The sequence below is a fragment of the Jaculus jaculus genome, chromosome 17, assembly GCF_020740685.1.
Source record: "Jaculus jaculus isolate mJacJac1 chromosome 17, mJacJac1.mat.Y.cur, whole genome shotgun sequence".
Taxonomy (NCBI): Eukaryota; Metazoa; Chordata; class Mammalia; order Rodentia; family Dipodidae; genus Jaculus; species Jaculus jaculus.
Genome location: NC_059118.1, coordinates 24,666,583 through 24,687,201, shown reverse-complemented (window position 1 = coordinate 24,687,201; position 20,619 = coordinate 24,666,583). Strand labels below are relative to the sequence as shown.

The 20,619-nt window shown below is 49.7% G+C and overlaps 1 long non-coding RNA gene across 1 annotated transcript; it reads left to right on the top strand.

Moving 5' to 3' along the window:
* The first annotated feature begins 267 nt into the window (after positions 1-267).
* On the top strand, positions 268-1,662 carry LOC123455509. The gene is made up of 3 exons (XR_006633964.1): positions 268-328; positions 755-869; positions 1,529-1,662. It is a non-coding gene; the product is annotated as an uncharacterized LOC123455509 (long non-coding RNA).
* Positions 1,663-20,619: the final 18,957 nt, after the last annotated feature.

Genomic DNA, 20,619 nt, shown 5'->3' with positions numbered 1-20,619 from the left:
GGGACAAGCCCCACTGGAACGGATGTCCCAGAACAGTACTGGCTCCCCAATAGCTCCTGGTACTGCAGAGCCACAGGGAATCCTGCTTAGTGTTACATGGTGGTGGCGGGGGGGTGGGGTGGGGGCTCAACATTCAGACTTCCACTCTGGGGTGACTATTCAGTTCATTCATATGTTTTCATTGATGCATTCAGATCTTTGTTCCTTGTTACACACGCAGTCGGGAGCGCCCGCCCTAAATATGGATGTTTCCTGGTAGGAGCCCAGAAGCACTCAGCTGTCGAGATCTGTGGACGCTGATGGATGTGCACCAGTCAGACTAAAATAGGTTTGCCCTGATGGTTTCAAGGGTGGATTAGCAGCCTGTGCTGTGGGTCTCAGGGCTGGAGTGGCCTCAAGAAATCTGTCTTCTGTCCTTCTGTCAGTGCGGCGGAGGCTGGGAAGGGAGGTGATGCAGGAGCTGGCTGGCCTGGGTCCTCACATGTCTGAGGAGCCCCTAGAGGCCCTTTGTGCAGATGGTTCCACTGCCAGGGACCTCCAAGGAGAAGCGAGCCGTGTCTGCCCACGTCGGCCATGACTCTTCTCTGTTCACCAGAACCTATGGTCGGGGACTTTTTTTTTTATCTCCCTCACTGCCTCCGCAGAAAAGGGAGGGCAGATGACCAAGTGGGAATGCATGTGTCAAAGATATCTGGGGAATTTCCTGGTTGTCACCACTCACTAGCTCCTTACCTCCTACTTTTCTTTTCTGCAGATTGATCCAATTGGTCTTGGGCATGATGTCCTGGAAATTATAAAATCCTGACTAATTTTGAGAAAAAAAAAGTTTAATTATGCTTACTAGATGAATCTTAACAGAAAAACGAGAAGTAAGTTTACTAAAGATTTCCACTAATGGAATTTGAATCCACATTGCTCTCATATTGCCCGTGCCCTGCTGCCTTGATCATGGCTGAGACCCTACCCAAGGCAGCTGGTGAGACGGAGGCCCAGGCGCACCGACTTGTTTGGGAGAATATTTTTGCTTTCTTTGAAGCGGGGGTGGGGGTGAGGGTGGAGGGTGGGGGGGGGAGGGGTGCGGGGGGAGGCAGCAGAGCCCAGCTCTGTATTTACTAGTCATGGGATTTTGGGCAAGTCACAGATCTTTCTAAGTCTATGTAAGACTTAAAGGTGTCCTATGGCCACATGAACCTAGAGAATGATGCCCATAGAGCTTTGGTGCCCTGCCTGGCATCCGGGAAGAAGAGGCACTGGAAAGCACTTGTTATTATCTTTATCAACAAGGCCTTAGTCTCAACCTCCAACACCAAATCCTGACTGTTGATCACTGCTGGTTTCCTATCCATCCATCCATCCATCCATCCATGCATGCATGCATACAATCATTCATCCAACTTCCCCCCCTTCCTTCCTTCCTTCCTTCCTTCCTTCCTTCCTTCCTTCCTTCCTTCCTTCCTTCCTTCCTTCCTTCCTTCCCAATACACTGTCATCATTTAAGGTAACTTACATGTATTTCTGCTACTTGTAGCTTGGAAGAGTCTCTGCAGCATGGGAACAAAAAGAACTTTCTGGATGTATAAAACCCAGGTTTCCCACCTTACATGGGAAAAGCTGCTAGCAGACAGTGACATGGCCCTCAAAGTGCCTGGGCTTTGGGCCACAACAAACACTATGAGATGGAGTCACGGAGGAGGCTGTGCCTGCTGCTCAGGTTATGGCATCTTAAGGTAGTCTGAGAGGGAGGTAACTGGGGTCCTGGACCCGTCCATACTCGGTGGCCTGGCACAAGCACAGAGGCTGTGTGTGTGTGTGTGTGTGTGAGAGAGAGAGAGAGAGAGAAAGAGAGAGAGAGAGAGAGAGAGGTGGGCGTTATGTGAATGGTAGCAGGTGCATATGTAAGCACGGATGTTCTGTCTGTGGATATCTGGGCATTTGTGCCAGGATGGACGGGTATGTAGGTATCCGCTAGAGGTAGGGGAGGGAGGATTTGTGTAGATCTGGACTTGGGGAGAGGGGTGTAGGCTGTTTTGGATCTGAAGGTTCAGGGTGTCTGGTGTGTGTGCACACACTTGAGGATGGGCACTTATGCACAAGTATGTGACCCTGCCCGTGGCATATGTGCCTCATCTGTGCACGGCTGGTGTGGGGGGCAGCTCTGTTCTGCGGTCAGGAATTCAGCCGGGCACAGCGCAGGGCAGGGTGGGGCAGAGCACCTGGTCACCTTGCTGCAGGGCCGGAATGACAGATGTTATGTGGCGTCCCAGGAAGCAGAGCCACCAAGAAATGACTGTCAACATCCAGAAATGAGGAAGTCCCAAAGGTCCCTCTGGGTTTTCTTCCCAAGGGGCTGGAAGTGACCTTTCTACTCCACGTGGGCCCATTCCTGGTCCCTGCCCCCAGCCAGGGAGGAGAGACTGGTTTCACTTTCCTTCCTGTCATTTTCCCTTTCAGACTCCTTCGCCGAAACACTGCGAAGCAGAAGCTACACCATCGTGTCATGGGCCCAAGTCTCGGGCACCTCTGTGAAGGCCCAGTGCCATGGTGTGCCATCCTGTGAAATTGTCCTGGGCTCAGGCACTGGCCTTGTGTCTACACCAATTTCCGTGGTCAACCAGCCTAGACGAAAGGCTCCGGCTTCTCGCTTGTTCTGAAGAGAAAACAGCTCCTGGGAGGAGCCACGTATGTTTGGAGTAACCCAGAGCGAGTGTCACAGCCCCCCCGCCCCCCAAACAGAGCAGCTGTCAAACTTGGCACCAGCAAGCCAAGGGGGGTGCTGCAGGTCACTAAGAGTGGCTTTGGACTGGGAGATTGCTCAGTGGTTAGAGACGCCTGCTTTGCAAGCCTGTCAGCTGGAGATCCCCAGCACCCACATAAATCTGGGTTCAAAAACAGTGCATGCATCTGTAATCCCTGCGGCAATAGGAGGCAGAGACCGAAGTCTCCTAAAGCTTACAGGCCAGCTTGTCTGCAAACAATAGGAGAGACCTTGTCTCAAACAAGGTGAAGGGAGAGGACCAATACCCCATGGTTATCTTTTGTTTTCCACATGTGTGTGGTGGCATGCACATGCACACGTGTGTGCACACACACACATGCACACACAGAAAATAAGTGTGCTTCTGCAGTCACCTGGCCAGTGGATACCTCTAACCTCATTGTCCCAGCAGGCCTGGCCAGGCTGGCTGCTTCTCAGTAGCATCTTGGAGACGGATTACAATTGAGGAAGGATATGGCTGGCTGGCCTACAGCAGGTGAAGGAAGGCCCTGGAGTCCAACCTCACATTTTAACCGTCTATACCTTCTGTCACCTGGTGCATGGTTTCCAGGTTTAGTAATTAAAATAAAACACAGGGCATCCAAGTCGTTTTGAATTCCAGCTCAACAATGAATGATTTTTTTTTTTTCTACTGTAAGTTTGTCTCAAGCATGACACTACTCTACTTACCTCAAAATGTGTTGCTTACCTGAAATCTAGATTGACCTGGCATCCAGCATTTTATCTGGTGACCTTAACTGGCACCTACACCCGTGACTCCATGCTACCATGCATAAGAGTCTCTGCAAAGAACCTGTCACCATAGTAACCACCGAGTGTGTCAGTGATCTACGCTGAGGGCAGGGTCAAGCCTCTCCTGGAAGTCACACTCATCTCTCAGGCTCTATAAAGCAGGGTTAGTCAATCTTACCTCCGAGGTCATGTCAGTGCCTTACATGGCAGTTATAGGTGGCATAGTACTTTCAGCTTACACATTGCTTTTTGATATTTGATTTTTATTTTATTTATTTATTTGATGGGGAGAGAGAGAATGAATGGGCACACTAGGACCTCCAGCCACTACAAATGAACTCCAGATGCACGTGCCCCCTTGTGCATCTGGCTAATGTGGGTCCTGGGAAATTGAACTTGGGTCCTTTGGCTTTGCAGGCAAATGCTTTAAACATTAAGCCATCCCTCCAGCCCCGCATTGCTTTTTTTGAATGTGTATGCATGTGTGTGTGTCTATTCACATGTGGGGGTGCATATATATATATGTAGGTGTGCATAAACGTGTGTGTGCATATGCGTGGAGGCCAGAAGTTGGCATTGGGTGTCTTCTTCAATGATTCTTCACCTTATTTTTTGTTTTTTCTGAGGTAGGGTTTCACTCTGGCCCAGGCTGACCTGGAATTCACTCTGTAGTCTCAGGGTGGCCTCAAACTCACAGCGATCCTCTTACCTCTGCCTCTCGAGTGCTGGGATTAAAGGCGTGCACCACCACGCCTGGCTTTCTTCACCTTATTATTATTATTATTATTATTTTGAGACGAGGTCACTTGCTCACTGATCTGGCTATATCAGCCAGTGACCTCAGGGATCCTTCTGTCTCTACTTCCTAGGTGCGCAGTTATAGGCATGTCCCCACTGCTGGGCCCAACATTTTATTTAAAGATTATTTATTTATTTATTTATTTGAGAGTGACAGACAGAGAGAGAAAGAGGCAGATAGAGAGAGAGAGAGAGAATGGGCGTGCCAGGGCCTCCAGCCACTGCAAACGAACTCCAGACGCGTGTGCCCCCTTGCGCATCTGGCTAACGTGGGTCCTGGGGAAGTGAGCCTCGAACCAGGGTCCTTAGGCTTCACAGGCAAGCGCTTAACCACTAAGCCATCTCTCCAGCCCATGGGCCCAACATTTTTACATTAATGCTGGAGATCTGAACTCATGTCCTCATACTTTCACAGCAAGCACTGGGCCATTTTCCCAAGTTCCTCCCCCCCTTCTTTCTTTGCTTTGCCCATGAATACATTTCGTGGAAGGAGAAAGGTTCCTGTCTCCATCTTGGGGCGCTGTGCATGAATCAGGATGACACTTGTGAACAGCTTGAAAGTGGCTCCCACACGAGGCCAGAGCTGAGCTTGATCCTCACTTATTGATTAAATTGCACGGATTTATTTAGTCTTCATCTTCAACAATACTTCTTAGCCTATTAATGGCATGAATGACTTGAAACTATATCAGCTATATCAATGTTCATTGAAAACTGTCCAGTATTTGAGAACTCAGTTGGTTATTATCCGTTTTTCCTGTAAAACCTCACATTTCCGTATATCATTGCAGTTTCTGCTATGTTTGCTTGCTTAGTGTCAACACATCCCGTATTGGCAGCTGGGGTGATCCTGGGAGGGGTTGTGGTCTGGCTAAGCGGTCATTGTCATGGGCTGCCCACTCCCCAGCGGGAGGCAACTCAGTAGCCATGTTTACCACCACAACAGCATCCACCGAACTCACAGGCAGGCTGACTCAGAAACCTGGGGGTAAACTCAGATTCCTTGTCCTCAGAGCTAGATCTCCTGCTGGGAGATCTTGTGGGAAATAATGGAGTTGAAGTGTCAGTTACTTGCGCAAGACAAAGGGTCTAGGTGGGAGGACAGCAGGCAGATCCTGCCTTGAGAGACTTGGCAAGCAGACCACTGTTCACGCTGGCATTGTTCCAAAAAGGTACTTGGGCATCTGAGCCCACAGAGGGAAACCTGGGGCTGTGACTTTGGGCTGCACAGTCCAAACCCTATTTCGCACAAGCCAGTTGGACTTGGTAGACAAACCACTACTGGCTAGAGCACCGCGTAGGAATCCATCCATGGCTAGGGGCCTGTGGCAACATCTCTCAGAGAAAGTCACTCGGTTCGTGGTGGTACTTGACGTGACTTTAGGAATACAAAGTGGTGTTTCTGTGAACGGTGTTGCACTTATCTTAATGGAAACTTAAAAAAAAAATCACTGCACACTCAAACAGAATCATTTCTTAGGTCATAGTATTCTGTGATCTGTTATATGTCACACTGTTTGCCATGTCACTTCACTATTTTAGTAAGAGGACTTCCTCTCTCAGCAGGCCCATGGCTTCCCTAATGCGGGAACCTTTGCTGGGCTTGTGTGGTAGCCCTTGGATCCAGCCTGCAAAGCCTGAGCAATGAAGAGTAGCAGACACTCAGAACTACCACACTTCTGTGGGGATCTTGGCTCTGGGCAATACAGCTTTATACCTATTTGCACCTCTTGACACCCAAATCATCAGTGCTTTAAAAACACCTTTTGTGGGCTGGAGAGATGGCTTAACAGTTAAGGTGTTTGCCTGTGAAGCCAAAGGACCCAGGTTCGATTCCCCAGGACCCATGTAAGCCAGGGGCACAAAGGGCACATGCATCTGGAGTTCGTTTGCAGTGGCTACAGGCCCTGGTTTGCCCGTTCTCTGTCTGTTTCCTATTTCTCTCTGCTTGCAAACAAATAAATAAAATAAAACAAAAAACTTTTCTCTTTCTTTTTTTAGAGAGAGGGAGTGAGAGAGAGACACAGATACAGGAGAGATAGAGAATTGGCGCTTCAGGGCCTCAGCCACTGCAATTGAACTTCAGACGCTTGTGCCACCTAGTGGGCATGTGTGACCTCGAGCTTGCCTCATCTTTGTGCATCTGACTAACCGGGGAGCTGGAGAGTCGAACACTGGCCCTTAGGCTTTGCTGGCAAGAGCTTTAACCGCTAAGCCTTCTCTTGACTCTTTCTTCATGAGCTCCTGGCTGTTCTTTGTTGTCCTTCCCCAAATCTCTGTAGCCTAGAGTATGTGATTCACCTCTACTTGACTAAGGAATCCACAACAGGAGCCCCGTGTTCATGGTTATAAGAGCCCAGTCTTCTCTTGCAAGCTTTCCAGCCACAGAGGCATGAAGAGAAGGGAAGAGAGTCCTGGATGCTTGCATCCTCCTAGGTCGATTATAGGAGGGGATGGGACAAAGGAGAACAGAGATGGTTCAGCTCCAAGTGGACCCAAGGCCCATCATGGAGGAATTTTAATGTGTGCACTGCTGAGGTCCCCTGTCACTCACCCTGAATGACCCCACCATTCACCCTGAGTGTCCCCTCCATTGTTGCCTGGCAGCAAGCTTTCAGGATAAAAAAAAAAAAAAAAAAAAAAAGAGTTTGTTTTATGCCCAGTATGAGACCTTAGAAAGGGAAAGGATTAAGAGAAAAAAAGGAAAATCTCCATTTGGACGAGGGCAGCCAGAATGGAGGCAGATCTCCTGGAATGGATCGATTATCCTGGAATGAACGCGTACATTCATTCACTCTGCAAATATTTATTGAGCACCTTTGGACAGCCAGGTGACCAGGCCGAGCCACAGGCTTTATTCAAGTACGTCTGTTTTGAATGATTAGATCAGATCTGGGTCTTGGGAAGGAAGTGAGTACCATTTTATTATAGTATTTACCAAAGAAAATAGCAAATATTTTTAGGCTTCATCCAGAGAAACCCAATCCCCGCCCCCGCACTTCACACATCCAAGAGTCCCTGTGCCTCAGCCCTCTTCCTGTGTAGATAGGATCAGGCCTGGACAGAGGAAAACAGGGCGGACAGTTGGCAAGGCCCGCAAGGTGAAGTCACGTGTTCAGTCCCTCCTGCAGAATTGGGTAGAGAGGAAGGAGGCCCAAGGCTCCGAGGCTGTGCCCCTGGGGAGCCATGCTGACCTCAGTTTGGAGGCTGGCCTTAGGCTCCTACATCAGCAAAGGTGTTCATTCATTTCCTCTCTAGGGCTGGCATCTTTCAGGGTGTACAGTCCTTCTGGCTCTCCGCCCAGAATTTGGGGGCTGCGAGGGGGACTAAAGGAAGTAGATAAGCTGAGTACAAGTTATAGTATTTGTGGAAGTGTGGCTCTGTGTGCTTTTAAAACACACAGTGTGGTGGCGCACACCTTTAAAGCCAGCACTCGGGAAGCAGAGCTAGGAGGATCGCCATGAGTTTGAGGCCACCCTGAGAACACAGTGAATTCCAGGTCAGCCTGGACTACCTCAAAAAAAAAAAAAGCACACAATCAAGGGGCTAGGGAGATGGCTCAGTAGTTAAAGGTGCTTGTTTGCAAGGCCTTTTGGCCCAGGTTTAATTCCCCAGCACCCACGTAAAGCTATATGCAAAGTGACCCATGTATGTTTTTTGCAGTGGTAAGAGAGCCGGGTAAGCATGCGTACACACACACACACACAAATAAAAAATTTAAACACACACAATAAGGCTGGTGTGACTTGACTAGATTAGGAATCAAGAAAGAGACATGCCTCTCAGGCAGGTTTGTGAGGGTGTTTCCAGGGAAGATTGGCGGAGGGAGGAAGCCCTTCCTCCAGAGTGGGCGACTCTTAATGTGGTGGGCTGTACACAAAGGAGTTATAGAGAATACAACCTTTTGTACTTGGCTGCACCCGCTACTCACTGCTGTGTGCTTTTTGCCAGGCTGCCCCCTCTATTCCCTGGTGCAAACATCCATTCTCTTTTGGATATCCGTCATGGGCCTTGGAACCAAGTTTCACCAGTCTTCTGACATGGACTGAAGACCATCTGTTCTAGAATCCTCCATGACTTCAGTACCAGATTGGGACTGCTGAGGCCTCCACCCTGTAGACGTCGAGCAGCTACTGGGTTCCTTGATGCTCAAGCCTACAGACAGCTAGTATTGTCTGCCTACTTCCTATGCTGCAAGCTAATCCAATAGATCCCCTTTATATACAGGTCCATTTCACTGGCTCTGTTTCTTTAGAGAACCCTGACTAATCCAGTGGGGGAGATGGCTCAGTTGGTAAAATGCTTGCCACATAAGTGTATGGGCCTGAGTTTGGATTCCTAAAACCCCCCTTAAAAACTGGGCCTGGGGCTGGAGAGGTGGTTAAAGTTCTTGCCTGCAAAGCCAAAGGACCCAGGTTCAATTCCCCAGAGCCCATGTAAGCCAGATGGATGCAAAAGGTGGCACATGTGTTCGGAGTTCCTTTGTAGCGGCTGGGGCCCTGACATACCCATTCTCTCTTTCTCTCTCTCTCAAATAAATAAGTAAAAATTAAAAAAAAATGGGCATGGTGGTGCATGTCTGTAAACTCAGCTCTGGGGAAGTGGAGACGGGAGGAGCCCTGGGTCTGGCTTGCTAGCTAGTCTAGTCAAACTGATGAGCTCCAGGTTCAATGAGAGACCCTGTCTCAAAAAGCAAAATGGAGCCAGGTGTGGTGGCTCACGCCTTTAATCCCAGCACTCGGGAGGCAGAGGTATGAGGATCACCGTGAGTTCAAGGCCACCCTGAGACTATGTAGTGAATTCCAGGTCAGCCTGGGCTAGAGAGTGAAACCCTACCTCAAAAAAAAAAAAAAAAAAAAGTAAAATGGAGGGCAATTGAGATCAACCTTTGGCCTCCATACACACATGGACCCATGTGCATGTGCACCCAAATATGTAATATACATGTGAATGCACGGGCGCATGCACACACACATGCCAAAGAAAACACATATGAATGGAGCCTAGAAAAAAAAAATGCAATCTGAGAAGACTGTAGGTCTGGGGGCTTTGAGGACAGGCAGGGTGTCTTCTTATGGCCACCATTGCCCCTTAGCTACACCTTGCATATGTTTAATGTCCATTTTCTGCTCTCTGTTCACAGCAACCAAGAGTCAGTTGGAAAATGAGCCATAAATGCGTCCAGGCATGGAAGCAAGTCAGTGACAAGGGACTCACCCTTGCTGGGCTAAGCTAAGGCAGAGGGCCAAACCATTTCCCTGGCCTATACAGAAACCCACAGAACTCACAGATAGCATTCAAAATAGGGGTTCTAGGGCTGGATGGATGGCTTAGTGGTTAAGGCACTTGTCTGCAAAGCCTAAGGACACATGTTTGACTCTCTCCAGATCCCATGTAAGCCAGATGCACAAAGGTGAGGCAAGCACAATGTCACATGTGCCCACTAGGTGGCGCAAGTGCCTGGAGTTCTATAGTAGTGGTTGAGGCCCTGGCACACCAACTCTCTCTATCTAAACTAAAATGAATAAATAATTTTTTTTTTAAATTAAAAAAAGCAAAATAGAGGTTCTTCAAATGTGCTTGTTGATCCTATGGCAGTAGCAGCAGCAGTAGGGCCTGGGGACTTGTTGGAGATGCAGAATTTCAGACCTCACCCCATACCTTCTGAGTCAGAAACTCCAGGCAGGGCCCAACAGTGGGTGTCTGAACAGGCTCTGATGTGCATGCTGGCCTGAGAGCCATTGTCTCCTCACCAGGCATTAACATGAGAAGCCATTCGTGCATCCTCCCGTTGTGCAGTGAAGCGCCAGGCAGGGAGGCACAGTGATCCTTCTAAGACCACAAAGGGGAGGTCAAGGGTCAAAGGTAAGTCAGGGACAGATCTTGTGTAATCAGCACAGGCTACATCTAATGTATTTTAGCTCTTCGGGCACAGTAAGGGGAAAGCAACTGGAGAGGGGCATATTCTGACAGTTGTCCCTCCTTTCCCACCACCCCGAGTCTGAGTACTTACCCCCCCACCCCGCCCATGGCAGTGAAGTCTCTCTATCGAGAGACAGGGGCTAGAGAGATTGCTCAATGGTTAAAGGTGCTTGCTTACAAAGCCTGTTGTCCCGGATTGGATTCCCCAGTGCCCAACAGGCCAGATGCACAAAGTGGCACCGACATCTGGAGTTAGTTTGCAGTGGCAAGAGGCCTTCATGTGCCCATCCACAGTGTCTCTCTCTTTCTCTTTTCCTTCTTGTAAATAATTCATGAATAAAACATATTTTAAAACAGACAGAGAAGCACCAAGCCTCATGTCTCTCATTGCAAAACCTATGGATATTTGCAAGGAGCAGCAAAGTGTGGGTTGGTTTGCCAACTTCTGGGGACAGGGGATATGGGCTTTAGAAGCGAGTTTGAAGAACACAGAAAGGAGACGTGAGGTAGTACGGTACGTGGGTCTCAGTGGGGCAGCCCATGCGGGTCTTCTCCTGAGTCACAAGACGCTTCTGATGAAGGCCACAGTTTGGGCAGTGAGACTTGAGATTCTAGCTCCGTTCCAGTGTTGTGTCAGACCCAGTGCCATCATGACTGTTTGCCATTAGAATATACCCCTAATCTGTAGGGGGTACCTCCAAGACTCCCTAGAGAATCCACAAAACTACAGATAGTACCTAACCATATATATGTATGTATTTATATATACATACATAATGTCTTTTCCTATACATACATATCTATGATAAAACATAACTTATAAACTAGGCACAGGAGATTAACAGTAACAAGGGACAATGGTAACCATACACTATAATAAAAGTGACATGAATGAACTATGTCTCTCTCTCATTCCACCTGCTTCCTGAGAGGATGGTGGAGGACTCACCGCCTCCATGAGGAGGCGAAGCAAGCAAGGGAAGTGAGGCAGCCACGGCGACGCAGCGTGAGGCTTTCGCCCTTGAATCTTCTGACCGCGCATCAGAAGGAGCCATAGCGACCCTGATTGGCTGCAGGTAACTGAGCCATGAGCATCAGAACGGGAGACCATGGGTAAGTAGGGGCTACTGGGTGACAAGTGCTTGGCTGTGAGGGAAGGGGGAGGGTCGAACAACACTCCAGGAGCACTGCCTGTCTTGGAGGACAGGAAGCACATGTGCCTGAGGATGCAGCAGGGGTGGGGGGAGGGAAAAAGGATGAGCTGAGCCAAGCTCCAGGTACCCGTGGGCTACCTGGGAGTGCGGTCCAGAGAACACGAGGTATAAAGTTTGGAGGGCAGACAGGGTCTGGTTAGGGAAAGATGACTGGGAGTCACTAGCAGCAGGAAGGAGGAGCTAAGGTCATAGGGTATAGATAGAGAATAGGAAAGGACCTGGGCCCTATCATGTATGTTTTACCACAGCAATATGTTATATAGAATACAATTTATAAAAGGTAGAAGCTAAAAGTTAATCACACAGACAAGGGCTGCAAACAGAAGCTTTAAAAATCATGTGCAGGGCTGGAGAGATGGCTTAGTGGTTAAGCGCTTGCCTGTGAAGCCTAAGGACCCCGGTTCAAGGCTCGGTTCCCCAGGTCCCACGTTAGCCAGATGCACAAGGGGGAGCACGCGTCTGGAGTTCGTTTGCAGAGGCTGGAAGCCCTGGCGCGCCCATTCTCTCTCTCTCCCTCTGTCTGTCTTTCTCCCTGTGTCTGTCACTCTCAAATAAATAAATAAAAAATGAACAAAAAATATTTAAAAAAAAATCATGTGCAATTTAAAGGTGGAAGAGTGAGTCCTTAAATTTCTTTTTAAAAATATTTCTTTATTTATTTGCGGGCTGAGAGAGACAGAGAATGAGACCAGAGAAAATGGACATGCCAGGGCCTCCAGCCACTGCAAAAGAACTGCAGAAGCCTGTGCCGCTTTGTGCATCTGGCTTTATGTGGGTAACAGGGAATCCAACCCAGGTTGTTAGACTTTGCAGGCAAGCACCTTAGCCATTGTGCCATCTCTGCATCCCAGAAATTTTGATATACTCTGCCTACTGCCAGTGGGGTGGTCACGTGTCTCCAGCAGAGAATACGCCCCCGTTGGCCTGTGTTATGATCAGCTAGGAGGGGCTGGTGCCTCAGACTTCCTCTGTGTCTCCTGTGCAAACAAAGCTCATGCTATGTGCATAACTGGTGCTCAGTAAATATTTGTGAAAGGGACAAATAAACAGGACACCCAGGAATGTTCTGGAATAGGGGCAATGTCACAGCGTGGCCAATGACTTGAACTTTGGAACAAGCAGGGTTGCAGCATGAGTTCCTGCTCTGTCTCTGCCCAGCCCTGTGAATTTGGCTAGCCTCCCTTGGCCTCAGCGTTCTCCCCTGTGAACGGGGGCCCAAGGCCCAGAGCTCCCCCAGGCTGGAGAGCAGGCAGAGTGTAGCCGTGTGGAATGAGTGTGGAGACAGACATCAGGCAACGTGATCCACGCTCGTCGGGAAGGGTCAGCAGGAGCAGCAGAGCTCTGGCCGTTCATGACTTGCTCCCAGAGTGCGAACTCCCATAGGAAAGCAGAGAAGACATGGGCATTTTTGGCAGACACAGGGAATGGAAGGTTAACACTAGAGGCCACCCTTGTACTTTCCCATTGTGCACAGAAGCAATGGACAGAGGCGCAGTGACTCCCCAAAACAACAAAGAGAAGATCAACCAAGAGGCAGAGCAGGACCTGACCATCTTCCTTGATAACCATCCTCACTGGGATTCCTGGCACAGGGTTTCTATTCCAAATCATTCCTGCTGGCAAACTTTCATATCCAGGTAGCTTCTCCCTCTCTCTTTTATAAAGCTTATTTTATTTGCTTCATTATTAAGCAATACTTATAAAATTAGAAAAGACTTAGGACCAGAAAATTATATAAGAACACATTATTCCCACTAAACAAAGACAATCTTTATCAATATTTTGCTACATTTTCTTCACTTAAGCTCAATGCAGCAGTCTTTTAAAAATCATGACTAGTATCTCTCATATGTGGATGATATAAGCTTGTCTTTTTATTTTCTTTTTGTTCCTTTGAGGTAGGGTCTCACTCTAGCCCAGACTGACCTGAAATTTACTATGTAGTCTCAGGCTGGTCTCCAATGCCCAGTGATCCTCCTACCTCTGCCTCCCGAGTGCTGGGATTAAAGGCGTGTTCCACCATGCCCAACTGAGAGAGAGAGAGAGAGAGAGAGAGAGAGAGAGAGAGAGAGAGGGAGAGAGAGAGAGAGAGAGAGAGCATGCCAGGGTTCTTAGCTCCTACAAACAAACTTCAGATGCATGCACTACTTTGTACATCTGGATTTACATGGGTACTGGGGAATAGAATTTGGGTTGTTAGGCTCTATGGGCAAGTGCCTTAACCACTGAGCAATCTCTCCAGCCTGAAACTTGTCTTTTCTGACAACTTTAAAAAAAATGTGTGTGCGTGTGTGTGAGAGAGAGAGAGAGGGAGAGGGAGAGGGAGAGGGAGAGAGAGTGAATGGGCACACCAGGGCGTCTAACAAATGAACTACAGATACGCAGGCCACATTGTACATTTGGCTTTACATGAACCCTAGGGTCTCAAACCCTAGACCAGCAGACTGTACAAGCAGGTGGCTTTAACTGCTGAACCATCTCCTTAGTGACCCCCTCTCCAACCTGAAACTTATTTTTTTTTTTTGTATTGCATTTGAGATCACGAAGTAGATGTTTTCCTTCTTACAAATTCTTCACGGGCATAATTTTTCGTCCTGCGCACACTCCGTGGAGTTGTTTCTCTGCACATTTTTGGAGTTCCATTCCTTGAGGTGTCCCGCCTCTGATTCTGCAGTCACCTCAGCCACCAGGACCCAAGCCCAGTGGCTCCCGGATGCCTGAGACCCAGGAGGAACAAAGTCTGTGCTCAGAAGACCTCTGAATTCCAGGTCACACTGACCTCTCCCTGAGACCAAACAGCCCTGGACTTTCAGCCTTGGTTTCTCTTTGTTGAAATGGGCACAGCAAGCAGACCTGCCGCACGTGGCACAAGCCAGTCAAATAGATGTCAGTTCAGAGGCCGCCAGCCACGTAAACTGCTCTGATGTGGTCCAAATCGGGCTTTATTGGATTCATCGTCAGAACCTCTGGAAGGCAGCAACAGGAGATCCAGCTCAACAAAGCTTCAACCAGAAAGAGAATTTATAGGCAAATGGAATTGCACAGTCCATCCCCGTGGGACCCAGCCTGAGGGATGTCAGCCACAGTTCTTAGTGACCTCTGTCTCTCACAGCCCCCCTTCCTGGGAAAGAGTAACCCTAGAACTCTGGGCACCCCCCCTACCTAGACCTCCTAACCAGAGAATGGGGAGGGGTGGTGCCCCGGGGGGGGGGGGAACAGCACGCGTGCACTGGAAAACCGTCATCCCCTGTGGCTGGTGGGGAGGTCCTTGGGCTTAGTTTCTTCAGCCCCGTGTGATGCCACCAGAAGCTTCCCTGGTTACACTCTTCTGCCAGGAAAGTAGTAGGTATTTCACTCAGAATCCCCTACAGAGGGCCACACACTCCAGGCCCTCCTTCCCGGGGCTAACCACGAGCCGGGAGGAGGCCTGACTTCAGTGACCTCATCAGATGACTAACTGGACCTGGGTCATCCAGGTCCGGGGCGGATGACAGACCCAGGCTCCAGTGGCGGGCTCCATGGCCAATGGGTGCTGCCTGGGAGAGCCAGGTGGGAATGAGGGCAGAGCCTGGGCCAGGGAGAGGCAGAGCAGCAGAAGAGGTGACTAGGCCATGCCCAGCACCTCGGGCTCTAGCTGTGTTCGCCCAAGAACCCAGATGTGCAGTGAGCGTGTCTCTTGCTGGAGAGAGAAGATGTCTCCTGCCCCCCTCGCCAGCCCCTGCCGCCTGCCCTGAGAAACTCGGAGGGGCAGGTAGCTGACAGCTCAGCTCAGTTGAGTCTCCTGAGGTGGCATCGTGCCATCTGTGCTCGTGTTTGTATTTGGTCCCTGCCCTGAAGGCTCACAAGCCACCTGATATGGAGTCAATCCAAACAGAGCAGCGAGGGTGTGTCCAAGGCAAATCAGGGCGCTGCTTCTTTCCCACGGGCGGGAGAGAGGACAGGGGCATAGTCCCCCGTGGGACGACGGGCATGGTGCCGAGCGGGCATGAGACCTTTCTAGGAAGCAAAGGGACCACAGAGCTAGAGAAATAAAGGGGGGGAAGGCAAGAAAGTTTTGCCAAGCGGCAAGACTGAGGAGCAAGGGTCAGAGGAGGTAGGAGCCCAGACCTAGATCCAGAGCCAGGGAGGCAGACACAGGCAGGCGGGTCACCTGCTCTAGTGAGGTCAAGATCCAGGCATTATGGGGAATCCAGGAAATAGACAAAGACGTTCTGGCTTCCTGGTGAGGGCTTCCAAGGACTCACTCTGCTGCGGACTAGATGCAAAGCCTCAAGGAGGAGCAGGATGGGAGATGGCTGGAAAGGAGTCCCATGGTGACATTTCAGGGAGGAGAAGCGAGAGCAGGAGCCTAGGACACGACAACAGCTGTGGAGATGACTTGGGTCTGGGCAAAGCAAGACCTCTGAAAGAAAAAGGTGGAACAAGGGCTGGAAAGAGATGGCTCAGTGGTTAAAGGGGCCTGGGTTCAATTCCCCAGTACCCATGCAAAGCCAGTGCACAAAGTGGCACATGCATCTGGAGTTTGTTTGCAGTGGCACAGGGTCCTGGCGCGCCCATACTCACTTTCCCTCTCTGTCTGCCTCTTTCTCTGTGTGTCTCTCCTTCAAATAAATAAATTTAAATAAAAAAAAAAAAAAAGGAAAGTAGAACAAGCTAGAGAGGGACCAGGCACCAAGACAGAAGCACTGCCGAGTCCAGGAGAAAAACACTTGATCCAGGATGGTGACCATTACCAGGGGCTGCGAGTCCAGCTCATGTCTCATAACAGCTGCAGGGAGAAGTTGGCTTAACTGGGACCATGCAGCTTCTAAGTGGGCAGTGGGATGGAGCAAGGGTTCAACCCGTGCCCCTCCCTTCGGATGGCACAGTCCCGTGCCTTGCAGGCAAGGCTAAGGACTCTGACCTGTAGTCCCTGGTGCTGAGTGCTTCTGTGGAGCTGCAGTGGGAGGCGTGAGTTGGATCAATCAAGCACAGCCCGTGGCATCCTTGGTCAACCTCAAAGAGGCCAGGGAGTGAAAAGGAGTGGCCAGGCTGTCTGAGCGCCAGAGCTTTGTGTGAACTGTTGGGAGCAAGGAAGACAGCCCCTGGGAAGTCCTCCACAAGCACTGGTTTTGTAAGACATGGAGGTTGGAAACATCTCCAACCTTCAGCCCCACTAGCTGGGTAGAGAACTCTTGGCTGTCCATATGTCCATCTGTGAGATAGGTGGTGGAGGAAAAGCCCTGGTGACGGTGGTGAAGGGAACATTGCTAGATGGTGGCTTATTTATTTATTTATTGTTTTTTTTTTTGAGGTAGGGTCTCACTCTAGCCCAGGCCGACCTGGAATTCACTATGGAGTCTCAGGGTGGCCTCGAACTCATGGCAATCCTCCTACCTCTGCCTCCCGAGTGCTGGGATTAAAGGCGTGTGCCACCACGCCCGGCTTAGATGGTGGCTTTTTAAAAATATTTACTTACTTATTTGCAAGCAAAGAGACATAGAGAGGAGAGAGAGACAGACAGACAGACAGAATGGGTGTGCTGGGGCCTCCAGCCATGGCAAATGAACTTCAGGCACATGCTCCACTTTGTGCATTGGGCTGTAGGTGGGTCCTGAGGAATCAAACCCAGGTCGTTAGGTTTTGCAGGTGGGTGCCTTCACTACTGAGCCATCCCTCCAGCCCCCGAGACTGTGGCTTTTAGATAAAATAATGCCCAAGGGAAAGGACCAGAGAAACAAAATGCTGAAAAATTAAAATAACGGTGTGGAATGGCAGACAAACTAAATAAAATTTAACTTTCTTGGTAGAGTTAAAACACAATAAATTAATTTTTTTTGTATTTTACTTTTAATTATTTGTTTGAGAGACATGGGGGGGGGGAGAAAGAGAGAGAGAGAAAGAGAGAGAATGGGCATGCCAGGGCCAGCGACTGCAAATAAACTCCAGACCATGTGCCACATTGTGTATGTGCCTTATGTGGGTCCTGGGGAATCGAATCTGGGTCCTTTGGCTTTGCAGGAAAGTGCTTTAACCACTAAGCCATCTCCCCAGCCCAGTAAATTCTTTTTAAAAGAGCATCTTATAGAGATCAACAAGCCCTGTAGCAGAGACTCACTGTGGCTATTGGCTTGAAGACCTTGTTGAGATGGCAGGTCCCAAAGGCCCCTGCATTATGAGAACACTGTCGGTGCTTACTGAGCGTGTGACTGCATCCCAAAGGTGGTGGCTTTCTCACAGGAGCGGCAACAAGCCAGCTCACCCTAGGATGGGCTAAGGGTTTGACCTTAATCCTCATGGGTGCAAGTACAGATAGGCACAGCCTGGGCCCTCCCACAAGGAGAAGGCTGCTGAGGGATTGGATACGGGATAGGTGTGGGTGAAGCTTGTGGGAGTTTCTCCCTTTCCTGCCAAAGGAGCCAATGACCTGCACTGGGTAAGACCAGGAGCTGGCACGGGTCCTGACGGAGTCATCATAAAGATGATGGAAACCCCTATGGGCATATGCTGAGCCCTGTGCACCAGCCCTGACACATCCCTGGGTCCCAGAAGAAAGGGTACCCTGGTGCTAGCTACGACATTCCCTTCCTTTGCCAAGCTGCATTTTCTTGGGGGAGGGGAGCTGGAGGGGAACTTGTATCTGGGTGCCCAGAGGGTGAGATGGAAGGAGGGGATGGTAGTGAAGAGAGGGTGGAATCCCATGCTGTGAGCTGGACCCTCCAGGGGGCGCTATGGATATAGCACTGGAGGGCAGGGATTCCCGCAGTTAGACCTAGCGAATGTCCACCAGCAATAGCAAGTTATACTTAGGTCTTCATTTAGGGAAAACTAACCAGGTTGCTTGTAGTGTAGAGGCAGGAATTGCATATCCAGAAGGAGGAGGGGGAGGGCTTCTAAGGGGCGGGTATGAGTAAGGTACCAAGGTAGGCCTCCAGTCCCTCAAGTTACCCTCCTGGCGGGCACCAGACTTGGTCTGTCTTTGCGCTATGGCTTGATTCTTGAGTGCAAGGATCTCCCAGGAGCTTGGATTCTGTGCCGAGTTGCATGTGTTTGTGGCTGGGCTCTACCACTTGCTATCTTTGTGGCTGACCACTATTGTACCTGTCTGTGCCTCCGTTTCTCCAAATGAAGATACTATAAATACTATTAAAAAGTATTGTTTGTCAGTGGGTTTTTGGAGAAATTAAGTGAATCAATGTTAAACCAATATCTAGCACAGACTGTTGGTAGTGTGTGTTAAATAAAAGCAAACTAGGACTGGAGAGATGGTTTAGTGGTTAAGGCGTTTACCTAAGAAGCCTAAGGACCCATGTTCGACTCTCCAGACCTCACATAAGTCAGCTGCACAAAGGTGAGGCAAGAGCAAGGTCACACATGCCCACTAGGTGGTGCAAGCATGTGGAGTCCAATTGCTGTGGCTGAGGTCCTGGCGAGCCAATCCTCTCTCCTCTAATATATAGAGAGTAGGATGCTTCAAAAGTGACAGAGACAGGTGATACCATTGGCTCTTTTTTCTTTTTTTAAAGAATGCTGCATGCAATATGTGAGATATGGAAAGGATCATTAGGGTGTCTTTAAAAAAATTATTTTATTTTAGTTTTATTTATTTGAGAGAGACAGAGACAGAGACGCACAGGGAGAAAGACAGAGAGAGAATGGGCGTCCCAGGGCCTCCAGCTGCTGCAAATGAACTCCAGACGTATGTGCCACCTTGTGCATCTGGCTTCCATGGATCCTAGGGAATCGAACCTGGGTCCTTTGGCTTTCCAGGCAAGCACCTTAACTGATAAGTCATCCCTTTAGCCCACCATTGGCTTTTGAGAGTCCCCTCCCCCTGCAGCTGGGGGACAGGCAGTCATTGGGAAATCTTTGAACCCTATACCTATCAAAAGATGACACCAACGTCAGGCAAGCAGAGATGATCCATTCTCATAATCTGATTTCCAAATTGCCCAAGTGACCCTCAGTGGCTGCTGCAGGGGCCAAGTAGTGTGGCCCATGGAACAACAGGTTAAGTCCATGGTCAGCCACTCAGAGAACAGACATGGGCTCCAGGGTCAAGAGCAGTGGCCAGGAGCAGGGCCTCAGGAACAAGAAGATCACTCTCAGTTACTGGGATCTTCAGGGGTTATTTTGGATTTATTCTATTCAATAAATGTTTTGAGCCGGGCGGGGTGGCACACGCCTTTAATCCCAGCACTCGGGAGGCAGAGGTAGGAGGATCGCCATGAGTTCAAGGCCACCCTGAGACTCCATAGTAAATGCCAGGTCAGCCTGAGCCAAAGTGAGACCCTACCTCGAAAAACCAAAATAAATAAATAAATAAATAAATGTTGTGTGTGTGTGTGTGTGTGTGTGTGTGTGTGTGTGTACATGCGTGTGCATATGGAGGACAAAGGAGAGCCTCAGATGGTGTTTTTCAGATACATGTTCACCTCCTCTTGAGAAAGGGCACCTTACTGGCTTGGAGCTCACCAGTTAGGCTACACCGGCTCATCAGCAAGCCCCAGGAGTCCCCCTGCTTCTAGCTCTTCAGTGCTGCGATTGCAAGCACGTGCATCACACCGTGACCTGGCATTCATTCCGTAGTCTCAGGGCGGCCTCGAACTCACGGCGATCCTCCTACCTCTGCCTCCCGAGTGCAGGGATTAAAGGCGTGCGCCATCATGCTGGGCAATAAATGTTTTTAGGTAACTGGGCATGCTGTCCAAATGAGAGACACAAAGAGAACTGACACAGAGCTCCTGTCCTCAAGGAGGCCACGGCTGATTAGGAGGAGGGGTCCCGGAGTACAGCTAGCGCCGACCCCGCCAGCCACAGCCGTAGCCCTTGCCAGGCCAGGTCATGACGCCTCCCCATGGCATAACCAACGCTTTCATCTTAAGGAAGACAAGAGGAAGACCCAAGAGGTGAGGCGAGCTTTCCAGGTAACATAGCTGATCTGAAGTCAGGATCTCCCACTGACTACGAGGTTTGTGCCCTTAGTCACCACACATGTTGTCCCAACTGTGACCTGTGATAAGGGCAGGAACACATTGTGTGTTTGTACTTTCTTCCTTCCGGTTCCTCCTCAACCCAACTGGCCTCTGTTCCCAGCACCCACTGGAAACCCTCTTACCAGGGTCCTCTCTCGATCTAGCACCTAGCTAGTCCAGTAGACTGCTCCTTGGGTCTTTTCTTCTCCACAGCGTGGGCAAG